Source organism: Bombina bombina, chromosome 7, assembly GCF_027579735.1.
Source record: "Bombina bombina isolate aBomBom1 chromosome 7, aBomBom1.pri, whole genome shotgun sequence".
Lineage (NCBI taxonomy): Eukaryota > Metazoa > Chordata > Amphibia > Anura > Bombinatoridae > Bombina > Bombina bombina.
In genome coordinates, this window is record NC_069505.1 from 214339518 (window position 1) to 214365071 (window position 25554).

Here is a 25554-nt window from a genome sequence, read left to right on the forward strand (position 1 = left end):
TCAGCATTTTGATTTCAATGTTTAAATGTTACAAAAGATAAAGGGAAAATTGTAACATTTATTTGCAAAAACAGAAGTCAAATGTTCGTCAAACATAAGTCATTTTTTTAGGACAAAGAAAATTTCTATTTTTTTAAGCCAACGTGCTGAAGAATTCACCCCATATCACGCATTTGTTCCTGGTTCCTAAATAAATTTGTAGCAGACTCCTAAATTTAAAATACACGTATCAACCTTTAAACTTAAACTTTTCAACCCCTGTTTTTAAGAAGGCTGTATCCTTAAAAGTCCCTATCTACTTTATATATCTCTATATTTATTCAGATTAATCACAGAGCTGTCTTGTCATAAATGTATTGTCACTTTCTTACCAAACTTTCTCTAACAAATGAAAGATATATTTAAAAACAATACTGTGAGGAATCAGATACCATATTCTGGTTCTGGAACAGAAGTTCTGTAAATAATCTACTCCCTAACAGGCCAGATTTTCAGGATATCTAAACTTGAGCACAGGAGAAATAATCAGCTGATTATTGAACATGGCCATTAACCTGTTCTTAACCAAGCTAATCCTGATAATCTTGCCTGTTAGGGAGGCCTGCGGACAGGTTTGAAAACCCCAGATTTATCAGAAGTGAAACTCTGATTTATGTTTGATCTGCTCACCCCAGCACAACAGCCATCATGTAAAAACATTAGACACAATTGGTAATTTTCTGCATCTGTCTTTCAGGAGAGAGAGACTGGAGCACTATGCACAATTCCTGTATCTATTCTGTCTGCCTTTCTCACCCCATTGGTAATGAGCACATTTCCATTTACTTTAAGTGTTCATGCAATGCAGCCTCTTATGTTTTTGATTGTTTTTACTGTAAGTATATATGTATATGCTTATATACGTATATATTTTTATTTTGCTGCGTAATTTGCCCGCTGCGCTAGGTGGATTGCCGTGTCTGACGGCATGAGAACGAGGCACCCATTGGAACCTAAAGAAGTGCGCTCTCATGAGCGCAAGGCTTCCAGGCAATGCAAACTCAAGTTCGCGTTCGCATGGAGCCTGACTTGCAATACCAGCTCACATTTACGTGTGCTGGTATTACTGAATAAAGCGCAAACATCATGCTTGGGGAAGCGCAATATTGCTCTCCACTCGTAATCTAGGCCAATATATATGATCTTAAGAAATTAAAGAGTGTCATGTCTCTTTAAGGTCGGATAATACATTTATTCTCCTAAAGAATCACCCAGTGTATAAATAGCCACAGACAGAACAGCCCTTTATGCTCACAAAAAGAAAGAAGTACGAGTAAGGACATTTATGGACATTTATTTATTTTTGTAAAAAAGTGCTAATTCCAGACTGTTTGTTCCCTTTTTCCCATTGATTAAACTTTCTTAGAAATTTCCCTAAAATACACTAAGATGTTGGCAAAGCTGTTCAGGAACTATGCATCTTATTTAGCCATTAAATGTTTTTTTCATTTATTCAGGTCTGTTTTTTATTAAAAACTATTACATGAAATGATTACATTTGGCTGCCTTTAAAATATAATTTTGCATAGGATTTCCTAAAAAGATATCAAATCAATATTCATGATCCCATTTCTCTACAACCTATTTTAAAAGGTTTCTCTAGCGTTAGTTGGCGTCTAGCTTGGCATTATATCGCAGTCCTATGTTTTATTCCATAAACAACATTCAGCTAGATTACGAGTTTTGAGCGATATAGGGAAATTAATGACTGCAACATTTTCAGCGTTATTTCACCTCCCTATAGCGCTGCTATTACAGGTTTTAAAAAAGCAGGCTTGTGCGGGCGATATGGTGACGTTGAGCTCCATACCACACCGATATAAAGTGCTGCTTTGACATGCTCGTGCTCGATTTCCCCATAGACATCAATGGGAAAAGCCAGCAAGAAAAAGCCTAACACTTGCGATCGCGGAAACAAAAGCTCCGTAACGGAGCCCTATTGATGTCTATGGGGAAAAAGAAAAAGTTACGTTTAAACCCAACACCCTAACATAAACCCAGAGTCTAAACACCCCTAATCTGCCCCTAACATCACCGCCACCTACATTACAGTTATTAACCCTTAATCTGCTGCCCCTAACATCGCCACCACCTACATTACAGTTATTAACCCGTAATCTGCTGCCCCGATATCGCCGTCACCTACATACAGTTATTAACCCCTAATCTGCTGCCCTTAACATCAACGCCACCTACATTACAGTTATTAACCCCTAATCTGCCGCCCCCGATATCGCTTTCACCTACATACAGTTATTAACCCTAATCTGCTGCCCCTAACATCGCCACCACCTACATTACAGTTATTAACCCGTAATCTGCTGCCCCGATATCGCCGTCACCTACATACAGTTATTAACCCCTAATCTGCTGCCCTTAACATCAACGCCACCTACATTACAGTTATTAACCCCTAATCTGCCGCCCCCGATATCGCTTTCACCTACATACAGTTATTAACCCTAATCTGCTGACCCTAACATTGCCGCCACCTACATTACAGTTATTAAGCCCTAATCTGCCGCCCCAATGTCACCACCACTATACTAAAGTTATTAACCCCTAAACCTAACCCTAACGTAAGCCTAAGTCTAACCCTAAATCTAACACCCCCTAACTTAAATATAATTAAAATAAATCTAAATAAACCTTACAATTAATAACTAAATAATTCCTATTTAAAACTAAATACCTATAAAATAAAACCTAAGATAGCTACAATATAACTAATAGTTACATTGTAGCTATCTTAGGTTTTATTTCTATTTCACAGGTAAGTTTGTATTTATTTTAACTAGGTAGACTAATTAGTAAATAGTTATTAACTATTTACTAGCTACCTAGTTAAAATAAATACAAAGTTACCTGTAAAATATAACCTAACCTACCTTACACTAAAAACTAGCATTACAATAAAATAAATTAAATAATTAAAATACAATTTCCTAACTTACAAAAAATAAACACTAAATTACAAAAAAAAATTTTTTTTTTATCAAAAATAAAAACAAATTACTCCTAATCTAATAGCCCTATCAAAATAAAAAAGCCCCCCCAAAATAAAAAAATAAACCTAAGCTAAACATTGCCCTGAAAAGCGAATTTGGATGGGCATTGCCCTTAAAAGGGCATCTAGCTCTTTTACATTGCCCAAAACCCTAACCTAAACCCCCCTCCCCACCCAAAAAAACCTTGAAAAAACCTAACACTAACCCCTGACGATTCACTTACAGTTATCTGGACATCATCCTCATCCAGCCGGCGAAGTCCTTATCCAAGCAGCATGAAGTCTTCATCCAGGAGGCCTCTTCATTCTTCATCCACCCGGCGAAGTCCTCATCCAATCAGAAAGAAGTCTTCATCCAGACGGCATCTTCTATCTTCATCCATCCGGTGCGGAGCGGGTCCATCTTCAAAACATCTGGCGCGGAGCATCCTCTTCTTACGGTCGTCGCTGGAAAATGAAGGTTCCCTTTAAGTGACGTCATCCAAGATGGCGTCCCTTACATTCCTATTGGCTGAAAGATTTCTATCAACCAATAGGAATTAAAGGGGAAAAAATCCTATTCGCTGTTGCAATTAGCAAATAGGATTGAGCTTTCGTCCTATTGGCAGCGTTAGGGAAAAAGCAGCGCAATGAAGCCAAACTTGTAATCTAGCTGAATGTTATTTACATGTAACTCTGCATACACCATCATTTGAGGTTTTATGTTGTAAAAAAAAGTGCAATTTTACGATTGTTTTTTTTAACTATCCAAAACAAGATGATGCTTATTTTTTTGAGATATTGATAAGTCATAGTGATATTTTCAGCTGATATGTATCAGACGGTTATGGAGCTGGCACAATTGATATAATAATATCCTACCTAGATTTGGGGAAATATTATTTTTTCCTGCACCAAAACACAAGTTCTATCACATAATAAATTCAGAATTATAATAATCATAAGGAACAATAATTCTACTAAACATTATATTTGTGTCATAAGCCATATAGGAGTACTGTTATTTTTAATAGTATACCCACATTTAACAAAGAAAAAATAAAGTATAATGTTTTAATAAATAACCCACACGCTATATAAAAGGGATTAATAGAGTGCTTTTTTCAGTCCTTTAGACTGATTTTGTAAATAGGGCTCAGGGCTGGCCTTGTCACCAATAAAGGGCCACACCTTGATGTGAGAGCTATGCCTGCAAACCGTCCCTGGCCCACAGTTTGCTTGATGCTTAATCCGGACCAGTACACATATACCTAGTTAGTTAATTCAGCTGCTGCTCCCTACAGAGGGTACTAAAAGTGCCTTCCCCCCAATCTGCCACACCAGGCATGGGTCATGTTGGCCTAGGCCATAATACACCCCTGTCGTTGTTTGTTCTCTGGTTGAGTGCTTCTCTCTCTTTTTTTTAATTATTTTTATAAAATTGTATTTCTCCAACATAGGTGTGTCCGGTCCACGGCGTCATCCTTACTTGTGGGATATTCTCTTCCCCAACAGGAAATGGCAAAGAGCCCAGCAAAGCTGGTCACATGATCCCTCCTAGGCTCCGCCTTCCCCAGTCATTCTCTTTGCCGTTGTACAGGCAACATCTCCACGGAGATGGCTTAGAGTTTTTTGGTGTTTAACTGTAGTTTTTATTATTCAATCAAGAGTTTGTTATTTTAAAATAGTGCTGGTATGTACTATTTACTCTGAAACAGAAAGGTGATGAAGATTTCTGTTTGTAAGAGGAAAATGATTTTAGCAACCGTTACTAAAATCGATGGCTGTTTCCACACAGGACTGTTGAGAGGAATTAACTTCAGTTGGGGGAAACAGTGAGCAGACTTTTGCTGCTTGAGGTATGACACATTTCTAACAAGACGATGTAATGCTGGAAGCTGTCATTTTCCCTATGGGATCCGGTAAGCCATTTTTATTACATAAGAAAAAAAGGGCTTCACAAGGGCTTTTAAGACTGTAGACATTTTCTGGGCTAAAACGATTGATATATAAACATATTTTATACTTCATAGCTTTGAGGAATTATTTTATTCTTGGGAATTATGTAAAATAACCGGCAGGCACTGTATTGGACACCTTATCCTCTAGGGGCTTTCCCTAATCATAGGCAGAGCCTCATTTTCGCGCCTCTATTGCGCACTTGTTTTTAGGAAGCATGACATGCAGATGCATGTGTGAGGAGCTCTGATACACAGAAAAGACTTTCTGAAGGCGTCATTTGGTATCGTATTCCCCTTTGGGCTTGGTTGGGTCTCAGCAAAGCAGATACCAGGGACTGTAAAGGGGTTAAATATAAAAACGGCTCCGGTTCCGTTATTTTAAGAGTTAAAGCTTTCAAATTTGGTGTGCAATACTTTTAAGGCTTTAAGACACTGTGGTGAAATTTTGGTGAATTTTGAACAATTCCTTCATACTTTTTCACATTTGCAGTAATAAAGTGTGTTCAGTTTAAAATTTAAAGTGACAGTAACGGTTTTATTTTAAAACGTTTTTTGTACTTTGTTATCAAGTTTATGCCTGTTTAACATGTCTGAACTACCAGATAGACTGTGTTCTGTATGTGGGGAAGCCAAGGTTCCTTCTCATTTAAATAGATGTGATTTATGTGACACAAAATTTAGAGAAAATGATGCCCAAGATGATTCCTCAAGTGAGGGGAGTAAGCATGGTACTGCATCATCCCCTCCTTCGTCTACACCAGTCTTGCCCACACAGGAGGCCCCTAGTACATCTAGTGCGCCAATACTCCTTACTATGCAACAATTAACGGCTGTAATGGATAATTCTATCAAAAACATTTTAGCCAAAATGCCCACTTATCAGCGAAAGCGCGACTGCTCTGTTTTAGAAAATACTGAAGAGCATGAGGACGCTGATGATATTGGTTCTGAAGCGCCCCTACACCAGTCTGAGGGGGCCAGGGAGGTTTTGTCTGAGGGAGAAATTTCAGATTCAGGGAAAATTTCTCAACAAGCTGAACCTGATGTGATTACATTTAAATTTAAATTGGAACATCTCCGCGCCCTGCTTAAGGAGGTGTTATCTACTCTGGATGATTGTGAGAATTTGGTCATTCCAGAGAAATTATGTAAAATGGACAAGTTCCTAGAGGTCCCGGGGCCCCCCGAAGCTTTTCCTATACCCAAGCGGGTGGCGGACATTGTAAATAAAGAATGGGAAAGGCCCGGCATACCTTTCGTCCCTCCCCCTATATTTAAGAAATTGTTTCCTATGGTCGACCCCAGAAAGGACTTATGGCAGACAGTCCCCAAGGTCGAGGGGGCGGTTTCTACTCTAAACAAACGCACCACTATACCCATAGAAGATAGTTGTGCTTTCAAAGATCCTATGGATAAAAAATTAGAGGGTTTGCTTAAAAAGATGTTTGTTCAGCAAGGTTACCTTCTACAACCAATTTCATGCATTGTTCCTGTCACTACAGCAGCGTGTTTCTGGTTCGATGAACTAGAAAAGGCGCTCAATAAAGATTCTTCTTATGAGGAGATTTTGGACAGAATTCATGCTCTCAAATTGGCTAACTCTTTCACCCTAGACGCCACTTTGCAATTGGCTAGATTAGCGGCGAAAAATTCTGGTTTTGCTATTGTGGCGCGCAGAGCGCTTTGGCTAAAATCTTGGTCAGCGGATGCGTCTTCCAAGAACAAATTGCTTAACATTCCTTTCAAGGGGAAAACGCTGTTTGGCCCTGACTTGAAAGAGATTATTTCTGATATCACTGGGGGCAAGGGCCACGCCCTTCCTCAGGATAGGTCTTTCAAGGCCAAAAATAAACCTAATTTTTGTCCCTTTCGCAGAAACGGACCAGCCCCAAGTGCTACGTCCTCTAAGCAAGAGGGTAATACTTCTCAAGCCAAGCCAGCCTGGAGGCCAATGCAAGGCTGGAACAAAGGAAAGCAGGCCAAGAAACCTGCCACTGCTACCAAGACAGCATGAGATGTTGGCCCCCGATCCGGGACCGGATCTGGTGGGGGGCAGACTCTCTCTCTTCGCTCAGGCTTGGGCAAGAGATGTTCTGGATCCTTGGGCGCTAGAAATAGTCTCCCAAGGTTATCTTCTGGAATTCAAGGGGCTTCCCCCAAGGGGGAGGTTCCACAGGTCTCAATTGTCTTCAGACCACATAAAAAAACAGGCATTCTTACATTGTGTAGAAGACCTGTTAAAAATGGGAGTGATTCATCCTGTTCCATTAGGAGAACAAGGGATGGGGTTCTACTCCAATCTGTTCGTAGTTCCCAAAAAAGAGGGAACATTCAGACCAATCTTAGATCTCAAGATCCTAAACAAGTTTCTCAAGGTTCCATCGTTCAAAATGGAAACCATTCGAACAATTCTTCCTTCCATCCAGGAAGGTCAATTCATGACCACGGTGGATTTAAAGGATGCGTATCTACATATTCCTATCCACAAGGAACATCATCGGTTCCTAAGGTTCGCATTCCTGGACAAGCATTACCAGTTTGTGGCACTTCCGTTCGGATTAGCCACTGCTCCAAGAATTTTCACAAAGGTACTAGGGTCCCTTCTAGCGGTGCTAAGACCAAGGGGCATTGCAGTAGTACCTTACTTGGACGACATTCTGATTCAAGCGTCGTCCCTTCCACAAGCAAAGGCTCACACGGACATTGTCCTGGCCTTTCTCAGATCTCACGGGTGGAAAGTGAACGTAGAAAAAAGTTCTCTATCTCCGTCAACAAGGGTTCCCTTCTTGGGAACAATAATAGACTCCTTAGAAATGAGGATTTTTCTGACAGAGGCCAGAAAATCAAAACTTCTAAACTCTTGTCAAGTACTTCATTCTGTTCCTCTTCCTTCCATAGCGCAGTGCATGGAAGTAATAGGTTTGATGGTAGCGGCAATGGACATAGTTCCTTTTGCGCGAATTCATCTAAGACCATTACAACTGTGCATGCTCAGTCAGTGGAATGGGGATTATACAGACTTGTCTCCGACGATACAAGTAGATCAGAGGACCAGAGATTCACTCCGTTGGTGGCTGTCCCTGGACAACCTGTCACAGGGGATGAGCTTCCGCAGACCAGAGTGGGTCATTGTCACGACCGACGCCAGTCTGGTGGGCTGGGGCGCGGTCTGGGGACCCCTGAAAGCTCAGGGTCTTTGGTCTCGGGAAGAATCTCTTCTCCCGATAAATATTCTGGAACTGAGAGCGATATTCAATGCTCTCAAGGCTTGGCCTCAGCTAGCAAAGGCCAAATTCATACGGTTTCAATCAGACAACATGACGACTGTTGCGTACATCAACCATCAGGGGGGAACAAGGAGTTCCCTGGCGATGGAAGAAGTGACCAAAATCATTCAATGGGCGGAGACTCACTCCTGCCACTTGTCTGCAATCCACATCCCAGGAGTGGAAAATTGGGAAGCGGATTTTCTGAGTCGTCAGACATTTCATCCGGGGGAGTGGGAACTCCATCCGGAAATCTTTGCCCAAATTACTCAGTTGTGGGGCATTCCAGACATGGATCTGATGGCCTCTCGTCAGAACTTCAAGGTTCCTTGCTACGGGTCCAGATCCAGGGATCCCAAGGCGACTCTAGTAGATGCACTAGTAGCACCTTGGACCTTCAAACTAGCTTATGTATTCCCGCCGTTTCCTCTCATCCCCAGGCTGGTAGCCAGGATCAATCAGGAGAGGGCATCGGTGATCTTGATAGCTCCTGCGTGGCCACGCAGGACTTGGTATGCAGACCTGGTGAATATGTCATCGGCTCCACCATGGAAGCTACCTTTGAGACGGGACCTTCTTGTTCAAGGTCCGTTCGAACATCCGAATCTGGTCTCACTCCAACTGACTGCCTGGAGATTGAACGCTTGATCTTATCAAAGCGAGGGTTCTCAGATTCTGTCATTGATACTCTTGTTCAGGCCAGAAAGCCTGTAACTAGAAAAATCTACCACAAAATATGGAAAAAATATATCTGTTGGTGTGAATCTAAAGGATTCCCTTGGGACAAGATAAAAATTCCTAAGATTCTATCCTTTCTTCAAGAAGGTTTGGAGAAAGGATTATCTGCAAGTTCTTTGAAGGGACAGATTTCTGCCTTATCTGTGTTACTTCACAAAAAGCTGGCAGCTGTGCCAGATGTTCAAGCCTTTGTTCAGGCTCTGGTTAGAATCAAGCCTGTTTACAAACCTTTGACTCCTCCTTGGAGTCTCAATTTAGTTCTTTCAGTTCTTCAGGGGGTTCCGTTTGAACCCTTACATTCCGTTGATATTAAGTTATTATCTTGGAAAGTTTTGTTTTTGGTTGCAATTTCTTCTGCTAGAAGAGTTTCAGAATTATCTGCTCTGCAGTGTTCTCCTCCTTATCTGGTGTTCCATGCAGATAAGGTGGTTTTGCGTACTAAACCTGGTTTTCTTCCGAAAGTTGTTTCTAACAAAAACATTAACCAGGAGATAGTCGTGCCTTCTTTGTGTCCGAATCCAGTTTCAAAGAAGGAACGTTTGTTGCACAATTTGGATGTAGTTCGTGCTTTAAAATTCTATTTAGATGCTACAAAGGATTTTAGACAAACGTCTTCCTTGTTTGTTGTTTATTCTGGTAAAAGGAGAGGTCAAAAAGCAACTTCTACCTCTCTCTCCTTTTGGCTTAAAAGCATCATCAGATTGGCTTACGAGACTGCCGGACGGCAGCCTCCTGAAAGAATCACAGCTCATTCCACTAGGGCTGTGGCTTCCACATGGGCCTTCAAGAACGAGGCTTCTGTTGATCAGATATGTAAGGCAGCGACTTGGTCTTCACTGCACACTTTTACTAAATTTTACAAATTTGATACTTTTGCTTCTTCTGAGGCTATTTTTGGGAGAAAGGTTTTGCAAGCCGTGGTGCCTTCCATCTAGGTGACCTGATTTGCTCCCTCCCTTCATCCGTGTCCTAAAGCTTTGGTATTGGTTCCCACAAGTAAGGATGACGCCGTGGACCGGACACACCTATGTTGGAGAAAACAGAATTTATGTTTACCTGATAAATTACTTTCTCCAACGGTGTGTCCGGTCCACGGCCCGCCCTGGTTTTTTAATCAGGTCTGATAATTTATTTTCTTTAACTACAGTCACCACGGTATCATATGATTTCTCCTATGCAAATATTCCTCCTTTACGTCGGTCGAATGACTGGGGAAGGCGGAGCCTAGGAGGGATCATGTGACCAGCTTTGCTGGGCTCTTTGCCATTTCCTGTTGGGGAAGAGAATATCCCACAAGTAAGGATGACGCCGTGGACCGGACACACCGTTGGAGAAAGTAATTTATCAGGTAAACATAAATTCTGTTTTCATTGGTAAACTCAGACTGAAGAGTACTGGAAATATAACAGGTTGCTTTGTCATCAGAGGCTGCCTTTATTTTATTTTAACTGCATTTATTACATTTGATCAGATAAATGCTCCCTTTGTGAGAGTGGTTGATTGCTGGGCTCACTTTTTCACATTATATTGCAAAACCCCAAAACCATGTTAACCTCTTATATAAGCGGGATACCAGGTAGGATGTCTCCAGTGGCGGTTCTGTGGGGGTGTTGTTGGTTTCTGTGTACCTTCAAACACACATGTAGCACCCCCAGTCTCAGGCCCCCTGCTGCACATGCTTATATGGTAAACTAATAAGCTCATATTGATTCTGGTACCACTGGATCCCACCCTGCATGACTCCCTTCAAAATTCAAAGTTATTGACTATCTTTCAAAAATCTCTTTAACATACCTGCTGAACATTTACTGACTGCTCCCTCATAACTCTTTGTCACTACTGAAAATCTTGTCTGTTGACAACCTCACCGTCACAACCCAGCCTCACTTTACATGGGGACATTTTGCTAAATATCTCAGGTATTTCAATAAAAACATGCTGATATGTAAGACCGTTGTCCTCCATAAATATTGTTGCTCCCCATAACAGGAAACTACCAGACATGAGGTATATTCTTTTTTCTTAGGCCAACTAAGTCTGTTCCTAGGATAGCAGAATTTAGGGGGACAGGAAATGTTGAAGGTTTGTTCTATGGCATGATGCCTTCCCACCTTTATGATCATAAGATCATACCACAAACCAACAATTGCTGGTTCTCTAGTGGTGGCAAATTTCCACACCATGCGTCACTGGCTTCTGATTGTGAGAAATATGAGAGGCAAAAATAAGATAAAGTTCATGGGACAGTAGATTTCACAGTGACTAAAAATCGAAAAACCCTACATTAGGCTAGATTATGAGTGGAGCAGTAGTTTATGCTCTCGCTCATGCATTAACTCCGCTAGAAGTAAGCTTTTTGCGTTTGTTGAGTTTCGAGCGTATTACAAGTTGAAAGTAAAAAGTTTTACACAAGCACTAACCCGACACGCACAAAAACATAATTTATGCTTACCTGATAAATTCCTTTCTCCTGTAGTGTAGTCAGTCCACGGGTCATCCATTACTTATGGAATTATATCTCCTCCCTAACAGGAAGTGCAAGAGGATCACCCAAGCAGAGCTGCTATATAGCTCCTCCCCTCTACGTCATACCCAGTCATTCAACCAAAACCAAACGAGAAAGGAGAAACTATAGGGTGCAGTGGTGACTGGAGTTTAATTTAAAATTTAGACCTGCCGTAAAAAACAGGGCGGGCCGTGGACTGACTACACTACAGGAGAAAGGAATTTATCAGGTAAGCATAAATTATGTTTTCTCCTGTTAAGTGTAGTCAGTCCACGGGTCATCCATTACTTATGGGATACCAATACCAAAGCTAAAAGTACACGGATGACGGGAGGGACAGGCAGGATCTTTACACGGAAGGAACCACTGCCTGTAGAACCTTTCTCCCAAAAACAGCCTCCGAAGAAGCAAAATTGTCAAATTTGTAAAATTTTTAAAAAGTGTGAAGTGAAGACCAAGTTGCAGCCTTGCAAATCTGTTCAACAGAGGCCTCATTCTTAAAGGCCCAAGTGGAAGCCACAGCTCTAGTAGAATGAGCTGTAATCCTTTCAGGAGGCTGCTGTCCAGCAGTCTCATAGGCTAAACGTATTATGCTACGAAGCCAAAAAGAGAGAGAGGTAGCCGAAGCTTTTTGACCTCTCCTCTGTCCAGAATAAACGACAAACAGGGAAGAAGTTTGACGAAAATCCTTAGTTGCCTGCAAATAAAATTTCAGGGCACGGACGACGTCCAGATTGTGCAGAAGTCGTTCCTTCTTTGAGGAAGGGTTAGGGCACAATGATGGAACAACAATCTCTTGATTGATATTCTTGTTAGTGACTACCTTAGGTAAGAACCCAGGTTTAGTACGCAGAACTACCTTGTCTGAATGAAAAATCAGATAAGGAGAATCACAATGTAAGGCCGATAACTCAGAGACTCTTCGAGCCGAGGAAATAGCCATTAAAAACAGAACTTTCCAAGATAACAGCTTGATATCAATGAAATGAAGGGGTTCAAACGGAACACCTTGCAGAACGTTAAGAACTAAGTTTAAGCTCCACGGCGGAGCAACAGTCTTAAACACAGGCTTAATCCTAGCCAAAGCCTGACAAAAAGCCTGAACGTCTGGAACTTCTGACAGACGTTTGTGTAAAAGGATAGACAGAGCTGAGATCTGTCCCTTTAACGAACTAGCAGATAAACCCTTTTCTAAACCTTCTTGTAGAAAAGACAATATCCTAGGAATCCTAACCTTACTCCATGAGTAACTCTTGGATTCGCACCAATATAAGTATTTACGCCATATTTTATGGTAAATCTTCCTGGTAACAGGTTTCCTAGCCTGTATTAAGGTATCAATCACTGACTCCGAGAATCCCCGCTTTGATAGAATCAAGCGTTCAATCTCCATGCAGTCAGCCTCAGAGAAATTAGATTTGGATGTTTGAAAGGACCCTGAATCAGAAGGTCCTGTCTCAGAGGCAGAGACCATGGTGGACAGGACGACATGCCCACTAGATCTGCATACCAGGTCCTGCGTGGCCACGAAGGCGCTATTAGAATCATCGATGCTCTCTCCTGTTTGATCCTGGCAATCAATCGAGGAAGCATCGGGAAGGGTGGAAACACATAAGCCATGTTGAAGACCCAAGGTGCTGTCAGAGCATCTATCAGTACCGCTCCCGGGTCCCTGGACCTGGATCCGTAACAAGGAAGCTTGGTGTTCTGGCGAGACGCCATGAGATCCAGATCTGGTTTGCCCCAATAATGAAGCAGTTGGGAAAACACCTCCGGATGAAGTTCCCACTCCCCCGGATGAAAAGTCTGGCGACTTAGGAAATCCGCCTCCCAGTTCTCCACGCCTGGGATGTGGATCGCTGACAGGTGGCAAGAGTGAGACTCTGCCCAACGAATTATCTTTGAGACTTCCATCATCGCTAGGGAACTCCTTGTCCCTCCCTGATGGTTGATGTAAGCCACAGTCGTGATGTTGTCCGACTGAAACCTGATGAACCTCAGAGTTGCTAACTGAGGCCAAGCCAGAAGAGCATTGAAAACTGCTCTTAATTCCAGAATGTTTATTGGAAGGAGTCTCTCCTCCTGAGTCCATGATCCCTGAGCCTTCAGGGAATTCCAGACTGCGCCCCAACCTAGCAGGCTGGCGTCTGTTGTTACAATCGTCCAATCTGGCCTGCTGAAGGGCATCCCCCTGGACAGATGTGGCCGAGAAAGCCACCATAGAAGAGAATCTCTGGTCTCTTGATCCAGATTTAGCATAGGGGACAAATCTGAGTAATCCCCATTCCACTGACTTAGCATGCACAATTGCAGCGGTCTGAGATGCAGGCGTGCAAAAGGTACTATGTCCATTGCCGCTACCATTAAGCCGATTACCTCCATGCATTGAGCCACTGACGGGTGTTGAATGGAATGAAGGACACGGCAAGCATTTAGAAGTTTTGATAACCTGTCATCTGTCAGGTAAATTTTCATTTCTACAGAATCTATAAGAGTCCCTAAGAAGGGAACTCTTGTGAGTGGCAATAGAGAAGTCTTTTCTACGTTCACCTTCCACCCATGCGACCTTAGAAATGCCAGAACTAACTCTGTATGAGACTTGGCAGTTTGGAAACTTGACGCTTGTATCAGAATGTCGTCTAGGTACGGAGCTACCGCTATTCCTCGCGGTCTTAGTACCGCCAGAAGAGAGCCCAGAACCTTTGTAAAGATTCTTGGAGCTGTAGCTAACCCGAAGGGAAAAGCTACAAACTGGTAATGCCTGTTTAGGAAGGCAAACCTTAGATACCGGTAATGATCCTTGTCAATCGGTATGTGAAGGTAGGCATCCTTTAAATCCACTGTGGTCATGTACTGACCCTCTTGGATCATAGGTAAGATGGTCCGAATAGTTTCCATTTTGAACGATGGAACTCTTAGGAATTTGTTTAGGATCTTTAAATCCAAGATTGGTCTGAAGGTTCCCTCTTTTTTGGGAACCACAAACAGATTTGAGTAAAACCCTTGTCCGTGTTCCGACCGCGGAACTGGGTGGATCACTCCCATTAGTAAAAGGTTTTGTACACAGCGTAGAAACGCCTCTTTCTTTATCTGGTTTGCTGACAACCTTGAAAGATGAAATCTCCCTTTTGGAGGAGAAGCTTTGAAGTCCAGAAGATATCCCTGAGATATGATCTCCAACGCCCAGGGATCCTGGACATCTCTTGCCCAAGCCTGGGCGAAGAGAGAAAGTCTGCCCCCCACTAGATCCGTTTCCGGATCGGGGGCCCTCACTTCATGCTGTCTTAGGGGCAGCAGCAGGTTTTCTGGCCTGCTTGCCCTTGTTCCAGGACTGGTTAGGTTTCCAGCCCTGTCTGTAGCGAGCAACAGTTCCTTCCTGTCTTGGAGCGGAGGAAGTTGATGCTGCTCCTGCCTTGAAGTTACGAAAGGCACGAAAATTAGACTGTTTAGCCCTTGGTTTGGCCCTGTCTTGAGGCAGGGCATGGCCCTTACCTCCAGTAATGTCAGCGATAATTTCTTTCAAACCGGGCCCGAATAATGTCTGCCCTTTGAAAGGAATGTTAAGCAATTTAGATTTAGAAGTCACATCGGCTGACCAGGATTTAAGCCACAGCGCCCTACGCGCTTGAATGGCGAATCCGGAGTTCTTAGCCGTAAGTTTAGTTAAGTGTACTACGGCATCAGAAATAAATGAATTAGCTAGCTTAAGGACTTTAAGCTTGTCTATAATCTCATCCAATGGAGCTGTGCTAAGGGTCTCTTCCAGAGACTCAAACCAGAATGCCGCCGCAGCCGTGACAGGCGCAATGCATGCAAGGGGTTGTAATATAAAACCTTGCTGAACAAACATTTTCTTAAGGTAACCCTCTAACTTTTTATCCATTGGATCTGAAAAAGCACAGCTATCCTCCACCGGGATAGTGGTGCGCTTAGCCAGAGTAGAAACTGCTCCCTCCACCTTAGGGACCGTCTGCCATAAGTCCCGTGTGGTGGCGTCTATTGGAAACATTTTTCTAAATATAGGAGGGGGTGAAAAAGGCACACCGGGTCTATCCCACTCCTTGTTAACAATTTCTGTAAGCCTTTTAGGTATAGGAAAAACGTCAGTACACGCCGGTACCGCAAAATATTTATCCAGCCTACATACTTTCTCTGGAATTGCAACCGTGTTACAATCATTCAGAGCCGCTAATACCTCCCCTAGTAATACACGGAGGTTCTCAAGCTTAAATTTAAAATTTGAAATGTCTGAGTCCAGTTTACTTGGATCAGATCCGTCACCCACAGAATGAAGCTCTCCGTCCTCATGTTCTGCAAATTGTGACGCAGTATCAGACATGGCTCTATTATTATCAGCACACTCTGTTCTTACCCCAGAGTGATCACGTTTACCCCTAAATTCTGGCAATTTAGATAGTACTTCAGTCATAACATTAGCCATGTCTTGCAAAGTGATTTGTATGGGCCGCCCTGATGTACTTGGCGCCACAATATCACGCACCTCCTGAGCGGGAGGCGAAGGTACTGACACGTGAGGAGAGTTAGTCGGCATAACTTCCCCCTCGTTGTCTGGTGATAATTTCTTTACATGTACAGATTGGCTTTTATTTAAAGTAGCATCAATGCAATTAGTACACAAATTTCTATTGGGCTCCACATTGGCCTTTAAACATAGTGAACAAAGAGATTCATCTGTGTCAGACATGTTTTAACAAACTAGCAATGAGACTAGCAAGCTTGGAAATACTTTTCTAAATAAATTTACAAGCAATATAAAAAACGCTACTGTGCCTTTAAGAAGCACAAAAAACTGTCACAGTTGAAATAACAATGAACCAAAATAGTTATAGCAACCAATTTTTCACAGTAAATGTATTAAGTTAGCAAAGGATTGCACCCACCAGCAAATGGATGATTAACTCCTTAATACCCAAAAAACGGATAACAATTTAATATTAACGTTTTTATCACAGTCAAAACACACTATCACAGGTCTGCTGTGAGTGATTACCTCCCTCAAAACTAGTTTGGGAGACCCCTGAGCTCTGTAGAGACGTCCTGGATCATGGAGGAAGAAATAGGAAGACTGTGACTAAATTTTTACTGCGCAATAAAGCGCTAAAATAGGCCCCTCCCACTCATATTACAACAGTGGGGAAGCTCAGTAAACTGATTTTATTCAGAAACAAACGACAGCCATGTGGTAAAAATCATGCCCATAAAGTTTTATCACCAAGTACCTCAGAAAAAACGATTAACATGCCAGTAAACGTTTTAAAAATGAAATTATGAAATGTTATTAATAAGCCTGCTGCTAGTCGCTTTCACTGCAGTGTAGGCTCAAATATTACTTAAATATAGACAGTATTTTCTTAGTGAAATTCCATTCCCCAGAAATACCTCAGAGTATACATACATACATATCAGCCTGATACCAGTTGCTACTACTGCATTTAAGGCTGCACTTACATTACATCGGTATTAGCAGTATTTTCTCAGTCAATTCCATTCCTTAGAAAATAATATACTGCAACATACCTCCTTGCAGGTGAACCCTGCCTGCTATCCCCTGTTCTGAAGTTACCTCACTCCTCAGAATGACCGAGAACAGCAAGTGGATCTTAGTTACGACCGCTAAGATCATAGACAAACTCAGGTAGATTCTTCTTCTAATGCTGCCTGAGAAGAAACAACACACTCCGGTGCCGTTTAAAATAACAAACTTTTGATTGAAGAAATAAAAACTAAGTTTAACAACCACAGTCCTCTCACACGTCCTATCTATTAGTTAGGTGCAAGAGAATGACTGGGTATGACGTAGAGGGGAGGAGCTATATAGCAGCTCTGCTTGGGTGATCCTCTTGCACTTCCTGTTAGGGAGGAGATATAATTCCATAAGTAATGGATGACCCGTGGACTGACTACACTTAACAGGAGAAAAGCGGAACTTAGAATATTGCAACCATAGGATTTCTAACCCTCCCGTAATTCAAGAAAAATATAGTCTCCCGCCTCCCGTATTATGTTCCTAACCTCCCAATTTTCTCCTGGCCTGGCAGTCAAGTGAGAGTTGAAAAAAGCTAAAAGCTGCCATTAAAAAAAGAACTTATTCCAACAGTTGGACTTAACTCTTTTTTTTCATGGCAACGTTTTTTCCCCTGAGCTCCATTGGGCCAGCAGTAGGTTTGCAAAGCACTTAGTTCCCCTTGTAGATTGTGTCACAGATTTCCCACATTCAACCTGATGGCGCAAGAATGATACTGTGCAGTAGAGGAAGAGTTAACGGGTGAGTGACACTCCGCTAATAGAAGGAAGGGAAAGTTGTGTCATATAAACAGACTGAATAGAGTCAAGCTCTGCTGTAATTAGAATTTGTCAGCTGTTTGAACAGGAAATTATAGAGTAGTGGAATGAAATAGGAAAAGACTAAGGGACAGCGATATTCTGTTTAAGCCAAATCATTTTCTGCAATTAACCATAGTTACTTTATGCACATAACATATATTGGGCCAAGGGCCAGATTACAAGTGGTCACTAACAGTTATGCGCGAGCGATAAGGGGTATATCGTGGGTGTTTGCATGCGTCAGGTTTTCCACTCATATTACCAATTGAAAGTAAACACGATCGCTTGAGCGCAATTGCGATTTATGCTAGAATGATTAACACGACCTCAGAACTCTGGTTAACTGTTTTACAAAACTAAAAAGTGTTAAAAAGCACATCAAAAAATATTACAAAGTACAGTTCCACTCATACTAACATCATCTAATAAATACAATTCACAAAAAATATTGCACACAAAAGTAATAAGGGCTCAAAGATATGAGGTGTCGGGTGTTAGAAAAAAGGACTTTAACATAGAGTTACTTACATATACATGTCTAAAGATGTCTATATATGTATATGTATATATATATATATATATATATATATATATATATATATATATATATATATTAGCACTGCGGAATCTGTTGGCGCTCTACAAATAACCGATAATAATAATATATAGCAGCAAAATGATTCCAAGCACTCACTGGACTTCTGACAACAAACACAAATTTTATTATAGTAACGTTTCGGGACTAGTAGTGTCCCTTCTTCTGAAGAAGGGACACTACTAGTCCCGAAACGTTATTATAATAAAATTTGTGTTTGTTATCAGAAGTCCAGTGAGTGCTTGGAATCATTTTGCTGCTACATACTACTGAGAGCACCCTGGCAGTTGTGGAGAGGTGGTGAGAGTGCAGATACTGAACTTTGCCTTTATATATATATATATATATATATATATATATATATATATATACAGATGTATTTATTTATATGTATATACTGTATATGTATTTATATGTGTATGTATGGATTTACAGACATATATACAAATATTAACACATAAATACATATGTTCACAAAGAACATATTACCCTATGTGAAGAACATTTGAATGTGAAATATTTACAGTACATACATAGTTAAACACTTTATTAAATATTCATATTGCATAAATAGGATTCTACATGTTTTCAGCTACTTGACTGCAAAAGAGCTCCAATGCACTTATATTTGTCTATATGTGTATATATGTCTGCAAAAAACATATATACACATATAAATACATAAATACATACATACACACACACACACACACACACATATATATATATACACATATATACATATATACATACACATACATAAACATATTTAGACATGTGTATGTTTGCATCTCTATGTTAAAACCCTTTGCAATCCTTTTTTTTCCTAAAACCTGAGACCTCATATCTTATACAGTGTTATTATGATTGTAACTGTACTTTTAAATATAATTTGATGTGTTCTGTGCAACTTTTTAGTCAAGCGTAACAGTTAACCAGAGCTCTGAAGTTGCGCTATCCCGGCGCGCTTTTAATTAAATAGCGCTCAAGCGAAAGCATTTACTTTCAACCTGTAACCTACTTCCGATGCACACAAAAAGCCGCGATAAACCTCTTTTTGCTTCTGCGCAGCAGGTAGTGCACCACTTGTAATCTTGCCCATTAACAGACAGAATTATAGTAGCAGTAATAAGTATATTATTTGCCTCTTGTGGTGTCATGCGGTATTGCACTTCCTGATCATAATATTGTCTTCTTGATTACAGACGGATGAAATGAGACAATGAAGCTGGTCTGAGTATTGAGAATACCTGTTTATTAACTCACTGACTTGTGTACTGAGCACACTTCAAGGTATGTAAACAGTTTGCTGTAGATTGTATTTATTTTTCTATAAATGCTTGTAAAAAACAATATTAGTATTACTATCACACTACTTGTTTGCCTATACTTTTAAGGGACACTCAAGTCAAAATTAAACTATTATGATTCAGATAGAGCAGCAATTTTAAACAACTTTTTAATTTACTTCCATTATCAAAATGTGCAGAGTCTTTTTATATTTACACTTTTTGAGTCACCAGCTCCTACTGAGCATGTGCAAGAATTCACAGAATATACGTACATGCATTTGTGATTGGCTAATAGGTGTCGCATGATGCAGGAGGAGTGGAAATAGATATAACTTTGTCAGAAAAAAAATCTACTACTTAGCGAAACTCAGACTAAGCGCTATTGCATTGTCTTTTTATCATGCATTTGTTGTTTATGCAAATCTGCTGTATTTACTGGTATAACATATTTCCTCTACTAAAAAAAAATAAATTTTTTTTATTCTCAGTAATTTATTGGGGTATAAATAATCGTTTTATCTCTCTGGGTTGTGACTATATTTTCCAACTGTCCTGATTTTTTTCCTGGACAGTCAGGTTTTTTGCCTCTTGACCTGTGTTATACGTCCCTAGAGAGTATGTCACACATTGTAAAAATCTGCGCTGACGTTTGGGCTTAGCATGGATGTCTGCGGGAGTCAGACGCAAAGTCTTTGTTGATCTTTGTGTTTTAGCATATTGTAGTATTTGAGTCTCCTGCATTTTACATTAGATCATCGTAATAATAAAAACAATATAGGTATTTAGGTATATAGGTATTTAGGTATATAGGTATTTAGGTATATAGGTATTTAGGTATATAGGTATATAGGCATATTGGTATATAGGTATTTAGATATATAGGTATTTAGGTATATAGGTATTTAGATATATAGGTATTTAGGTATATAGGTATTTAAGTATATAGGTATTTAGGTATATAGGTATATAGGCATATTGGTATATAGGTATTTAGATATATAGGTATTTAGATATATAGGTATTTAGGTATATAGGTATTTAGGTATATAGGTATATAGGCATATTGGTATATAGGTATTTAGATATATAGGTATTTAGGTATATAGGTATTTAGGTATATAGGTATTTAGGTATATAGGTATATAGGCATATTGGTATATAGGTATTTAGATATATAGGTGTTTAGATATATAGGTATTTAGGTATATAGGTATTTAGGTATATAGGTATATAGGCATATTGGTATATAGGTATTTAGATATATAGGTATTTAGGTATATAGGTATTTAGGTATATAGGTATTTAGGTATATAGGTATTTAGGTATATAGGTATTTAGGTATATAGATATTTAGGTATATAGGTATTTAGGTATATAGGTTATTAGGTATATAGGTATTTAGGTATATAGGTTATTAGGTATATAGGTATTTAGGTATATAGGTATTTAGGTGAATTTGCATCAGTGAATCTCTTGCAGTTTACGGATTAGATTGAATAATAAAATATTTGATATTTTGGACATATTGTATGTAGTTTACATTGAATATTTCAAAATGAAGACTGTTGCTGGGTGCAGATAATAGTCCCATAACCTGCTTTATTAAAGGACCAGAATGCAATAGAATTGCATAATCAATAAATACATAATAAAAAGTCAATGCAATAGCACTTAGTCTGAATTTCAAATGAGCAGTAAAGTACTTTTTTTCAGGACAAATTTCAAAATTTCCTGTATTTCCCAATTGCCTGCATCATGTGACAACAACCAGCCAATAGCAGACTCATATACACTGTGAATTCTTGCACATGCTCGGTTTGGGCTGGTGCCACAGAAAGTGTGCATGTATATGCACTATTTAATAATGACAGTAAATTGTAAAGTTTTTTTTTAATGATTGCATGCTTATCTGAATCAAGAAATTTGACTTTACTATGCTGCAAAGTGTCATTGAAGTTTTTTTTCCTAATGTTGGCAACTAGGTATGGAAAAAGACATGTACTTTGCTCATTGAAATGCTGATTTTTTATGACATACTTTGAGGTATTTTATTGCACATGGCTGCATATCTTGATTTGAAAAAATAGCGTGGAAAAGTTCAGTATCCAGGGAGTATCCACTTTATTTTTTTGTGTGAAGTGTAGACAAAACAAGCTTTATAGATTCTATTAAATAACACATAATAGATATGCATTTAAAATGATAGTAAATTCTAGCATTTGTGAAACGTTAGGATTTACCAACTCAGCAAATAAAGGGGACTTTCAGTCATGAAGTATAAAATACTTCACGCTGAAAGTTCCTTTATCTGTCTGCAGTGTTTGCTGCGCTGAGCGCCTCAGGCAGCCCATGGCTATTTTATCACTGAGGTGATTTTAGCCAATAGCGTGGCCCGTACGGCTATTGGCTAAGTGGTGGAAACGTCACCTAACTGAAAAATAGCGTTCTGCCGTGGGCTGCCTGAGGAGCTTAGCGCAGCAAACGCTTCCGACAAATGAAGGAACTTATAGCATGAAGTATTTTTTTCTTCATGACTTAAATTCCCTTTTATTTGTTCCAATGGTAAATCCTAGCGTTTCACAAATGCTAGGATTTGCTATCACTTTAAGCAAACTTCAAATGAGCTATTCTTCAGCACAATTAGTAAATTTGCAGCTGGGCTCAAACACTTGTACCAGATTATATGGATGAGCCATTTATGGATACAAAGGTAAAAATGTGTGTGTTGCAGATGGAGAAAGGTAAATGAACACTGTTGTTGGAATATGATATAATGGTCAGTTAAAAGTGTAAAGCTTGAACGTTTTCAAATTAAAAGGGATTTAATAGAAAACTAAAATACTTATTAAATTAAGATTTTGATTAATTTTTTGATGTTGCAATTTGTCAGTATCAGTTGTTTATGCTGCTTTATGTTTTATAGAAGCTTATAAAACTACATTGCTTATTGTTATAATTTATTTGTGAAGCACAAAATGATTACATAGTGCTGTGCAACTCTACAACTGCCGTTTTCTAACCACTTGTCAAAGGGAAATTAGTGCCCTGTTCAAACAAAGTAGAAATTAAATCAGTCAGCAAGGTCTACTGAAGGGCAGATAGAGTTTGTACTGCAGTTAGACACAAGATGTTTTAAATGGAAGGGAAGGGTTTGCATTGACACAATATTTAGATTCCAAGGCATGCTCCTCACCAGACTAGCAAAATGTGAGTGATAGATGTTAGTTGGGGGTTGACCAGATGTCTGATGTAAGTATGTGGCTGAGAGGGGCTACCTGGTCACTGATCTGAGGTCTAATGTGGGCATATTGCCGACAGATCAGCTGCATGGTTAGGGATATCATCTGATGTTCATTACTTAATTTATTTATTAAATGTTGTTCTTTATTAACTATGGTCTTTCAGGTCACTTATAAGTATTACTTTTAATCCTGCACTGATAAAAGGGTGATGTCCCCTAATTTAAATTTTGCTGATAAAGCTTTGATATTATAAGTCCATGGTATGCCTTGTTAACTAGAGAAGCGCAACTGACTTTGCTCAATTCTGTCAATGGATATGACAATCGTGCTAACTTGTGCTGGTATTAGAAGTTGAAAGTTATAGTTTGCGCTCAAGTGAAAGACGAAACTGAGTTAGAATATTTAGCATGACTTCAGGCCTAAAGTAAACTATAAGGGTTAAAAAAAAAGCTGCACAAAGCACATCAAAAACCCATTGAAATAAAGTATTACACACATATAATAATACATATAATAGCCCGCCTAGAGGAGGTAATCAATTCTCATTGCTATGCAGACAGGAGATCTACTGGATATTCAGACTCAATTGTCTAACTCCGATTGCTTTTAACTTGGAATACGACATCATTAACTATTGGCAACGTTGAGTCTGGGCTGCAGTGGATCTCCTGTTTATCTGCATTAGGCCTTTCTATTAACACTATTTATAATACTACTACTAATAATATTATTGTTAACACCTGATTCTATATATGATAAGCCCACCCCCCTTCTTTGATGTAGTGTTATCTTATACAATTTATAATACATTGATTTAAAGTGAAAGTAAAGTTGAAAAGCCCGCAATCTATGTTTACATAAATCATATTAAATCAATAGTACTTTCATTCATGATTTTTTGTAAATTTGAATGTTATACTTATTTTTGCTCATGCAAAGCCACCCGTCTGGTTAGCCAACTCTCCGCCCGCATTCTAATTTTTTTTGGGGGTATTCATAACAAATGATCATTCTAAAGTTCTAATTGGTCCCCCATGGGCGTCTCAAAGCGTTAGTTTCACGTCCACATGTTCCTATGCGCATGCGGCAAACCTACAATTGTATCCATTATCGGATGCGCGTTCACAATTGACGCATGCGCATTTGAACCGCTGCAGGAAATCCAGTCTTTAGCAACAATATCGTAGCGTAGCTCATATCAATGCGCATGCGCCAAAAAATAGGTTTAGATATTGTGGGCTAAATATTATATGCTGATGCTTCTATTAGTTTATGCTGAGAATTTTTATACATTTTGAGTAACCATGTTTATCTAAATTATTAGGGTTACTTATCTAGAAGACATCTACTCACATTCTAGCCCTTTCCCTTTATGTGAGTGGGTTTGATATTAATTACCATTAAGTTCATATCTATTTTCATTTGCATTTGTTGTTGATTAACCTATATGCTATGATATATACAGTAAGTGTTTCTGGTGATTTTATGTAACCAATGTGTATGTAATTCTTAGTATGAACTACAACTGCATAGGTTCTGTATATCTGTATAGTTTTACATCAGTCGTTTTTGAGTGTATACATATTTGTTACCCATTTAGTTTAACCCAAAATTGCTGCCTCTGCTTAAATAGGCCCTCAATTTCTGTATCTATATATACTATCTATATATACTCCTTTAAGGGCTTCTCACATATCTAGGTCGTTTGTGTTTTATCCAATCAAATTGTTTTATATCCACATATAAATGGTGCTCACAGTGGTCACCAATTGTGTCTATGATTACGGTCTATTTGACCGAAACCGGTCAGACCAGCTCCTGGATTTAGAAATGCTTTTCTGTGTCCGTTTTTATACTCCACATTTTTAAATGTTGCAATAAAGTTTATATATTTTAAGGCTTTAGGACAAACTCTTTTTTTCTATTATGCTATACCGGACTCCAGGGATCGTTTTTTTCAAATGGTGAGCCTATCTTTTTCACCTGTGGGTGCACCTAACCTATTATCCTAGCAGTTCCCCAGCCGTGCTGATTAACAGTTTGTTTGGGTTATCTTTGGATACACACACCATGTTGCTGAAAAGGAGGAGGAGCCGGATAGCGTGTTTGGGAAAGCTTTGAGCGTTACCGCTGTACAACAGCTGTTTGCCTCTATAGGAACCTGATGGTAACTTTCGGTTGAAGGAGGGATGACTGGGACACCTACGAATGGGTGAATGAGTGAAGATTATTAGAACATATTTAAGGCAGTGTTTTAGAGGCTTGGGCAGTATGAGCCATTACATAATGCACAAAGGCTAGTTAGTAAGTTGCATTGTATAGTGTGCGCTTAGTCTGTTATAACAGACCCCTTGTTACCTGGCATATATGAAGGTTGGAGCCCGTGTTTGATTTTGCCTGTGCGTGCTGATTAGACTAGTCTCACTTACCCTGCTATAACTGGCTATTACATTTCCCTTCATTCCAAACCACTATCTCTGGTCAGCCAGTTTTGGAATAAAGGGCGGACTCTGATTTAAACATTATATTGTTCATCCAATTGCTTACCTCAACCCTGGCTTGAATGTGTAAATCTTTTAAAGGG

At 39.7% G+C, this 25554-nt stretch overlaps 1 protein-coding gene across 1 annotated transcript in view; it reads left to right on the plus strand.

The window, feature by feature from the left end:
- The window catches only part of DENND2B (DENN domain containing 2B), an 804449-nt gene that overhangs the window by 185958 nt on the left and 592937 nt on the right, over positions 1–25554 (plus strand). The window contains exon 2 of the mRNA XM_053720608.1: positions 19642–19729. The gene's annotated coding sequence lies outside the window, so the exon portion shown is untranslated. The remainder of the gene's footprint in view (positions 1–19641; positions 19730–25554) is intronic.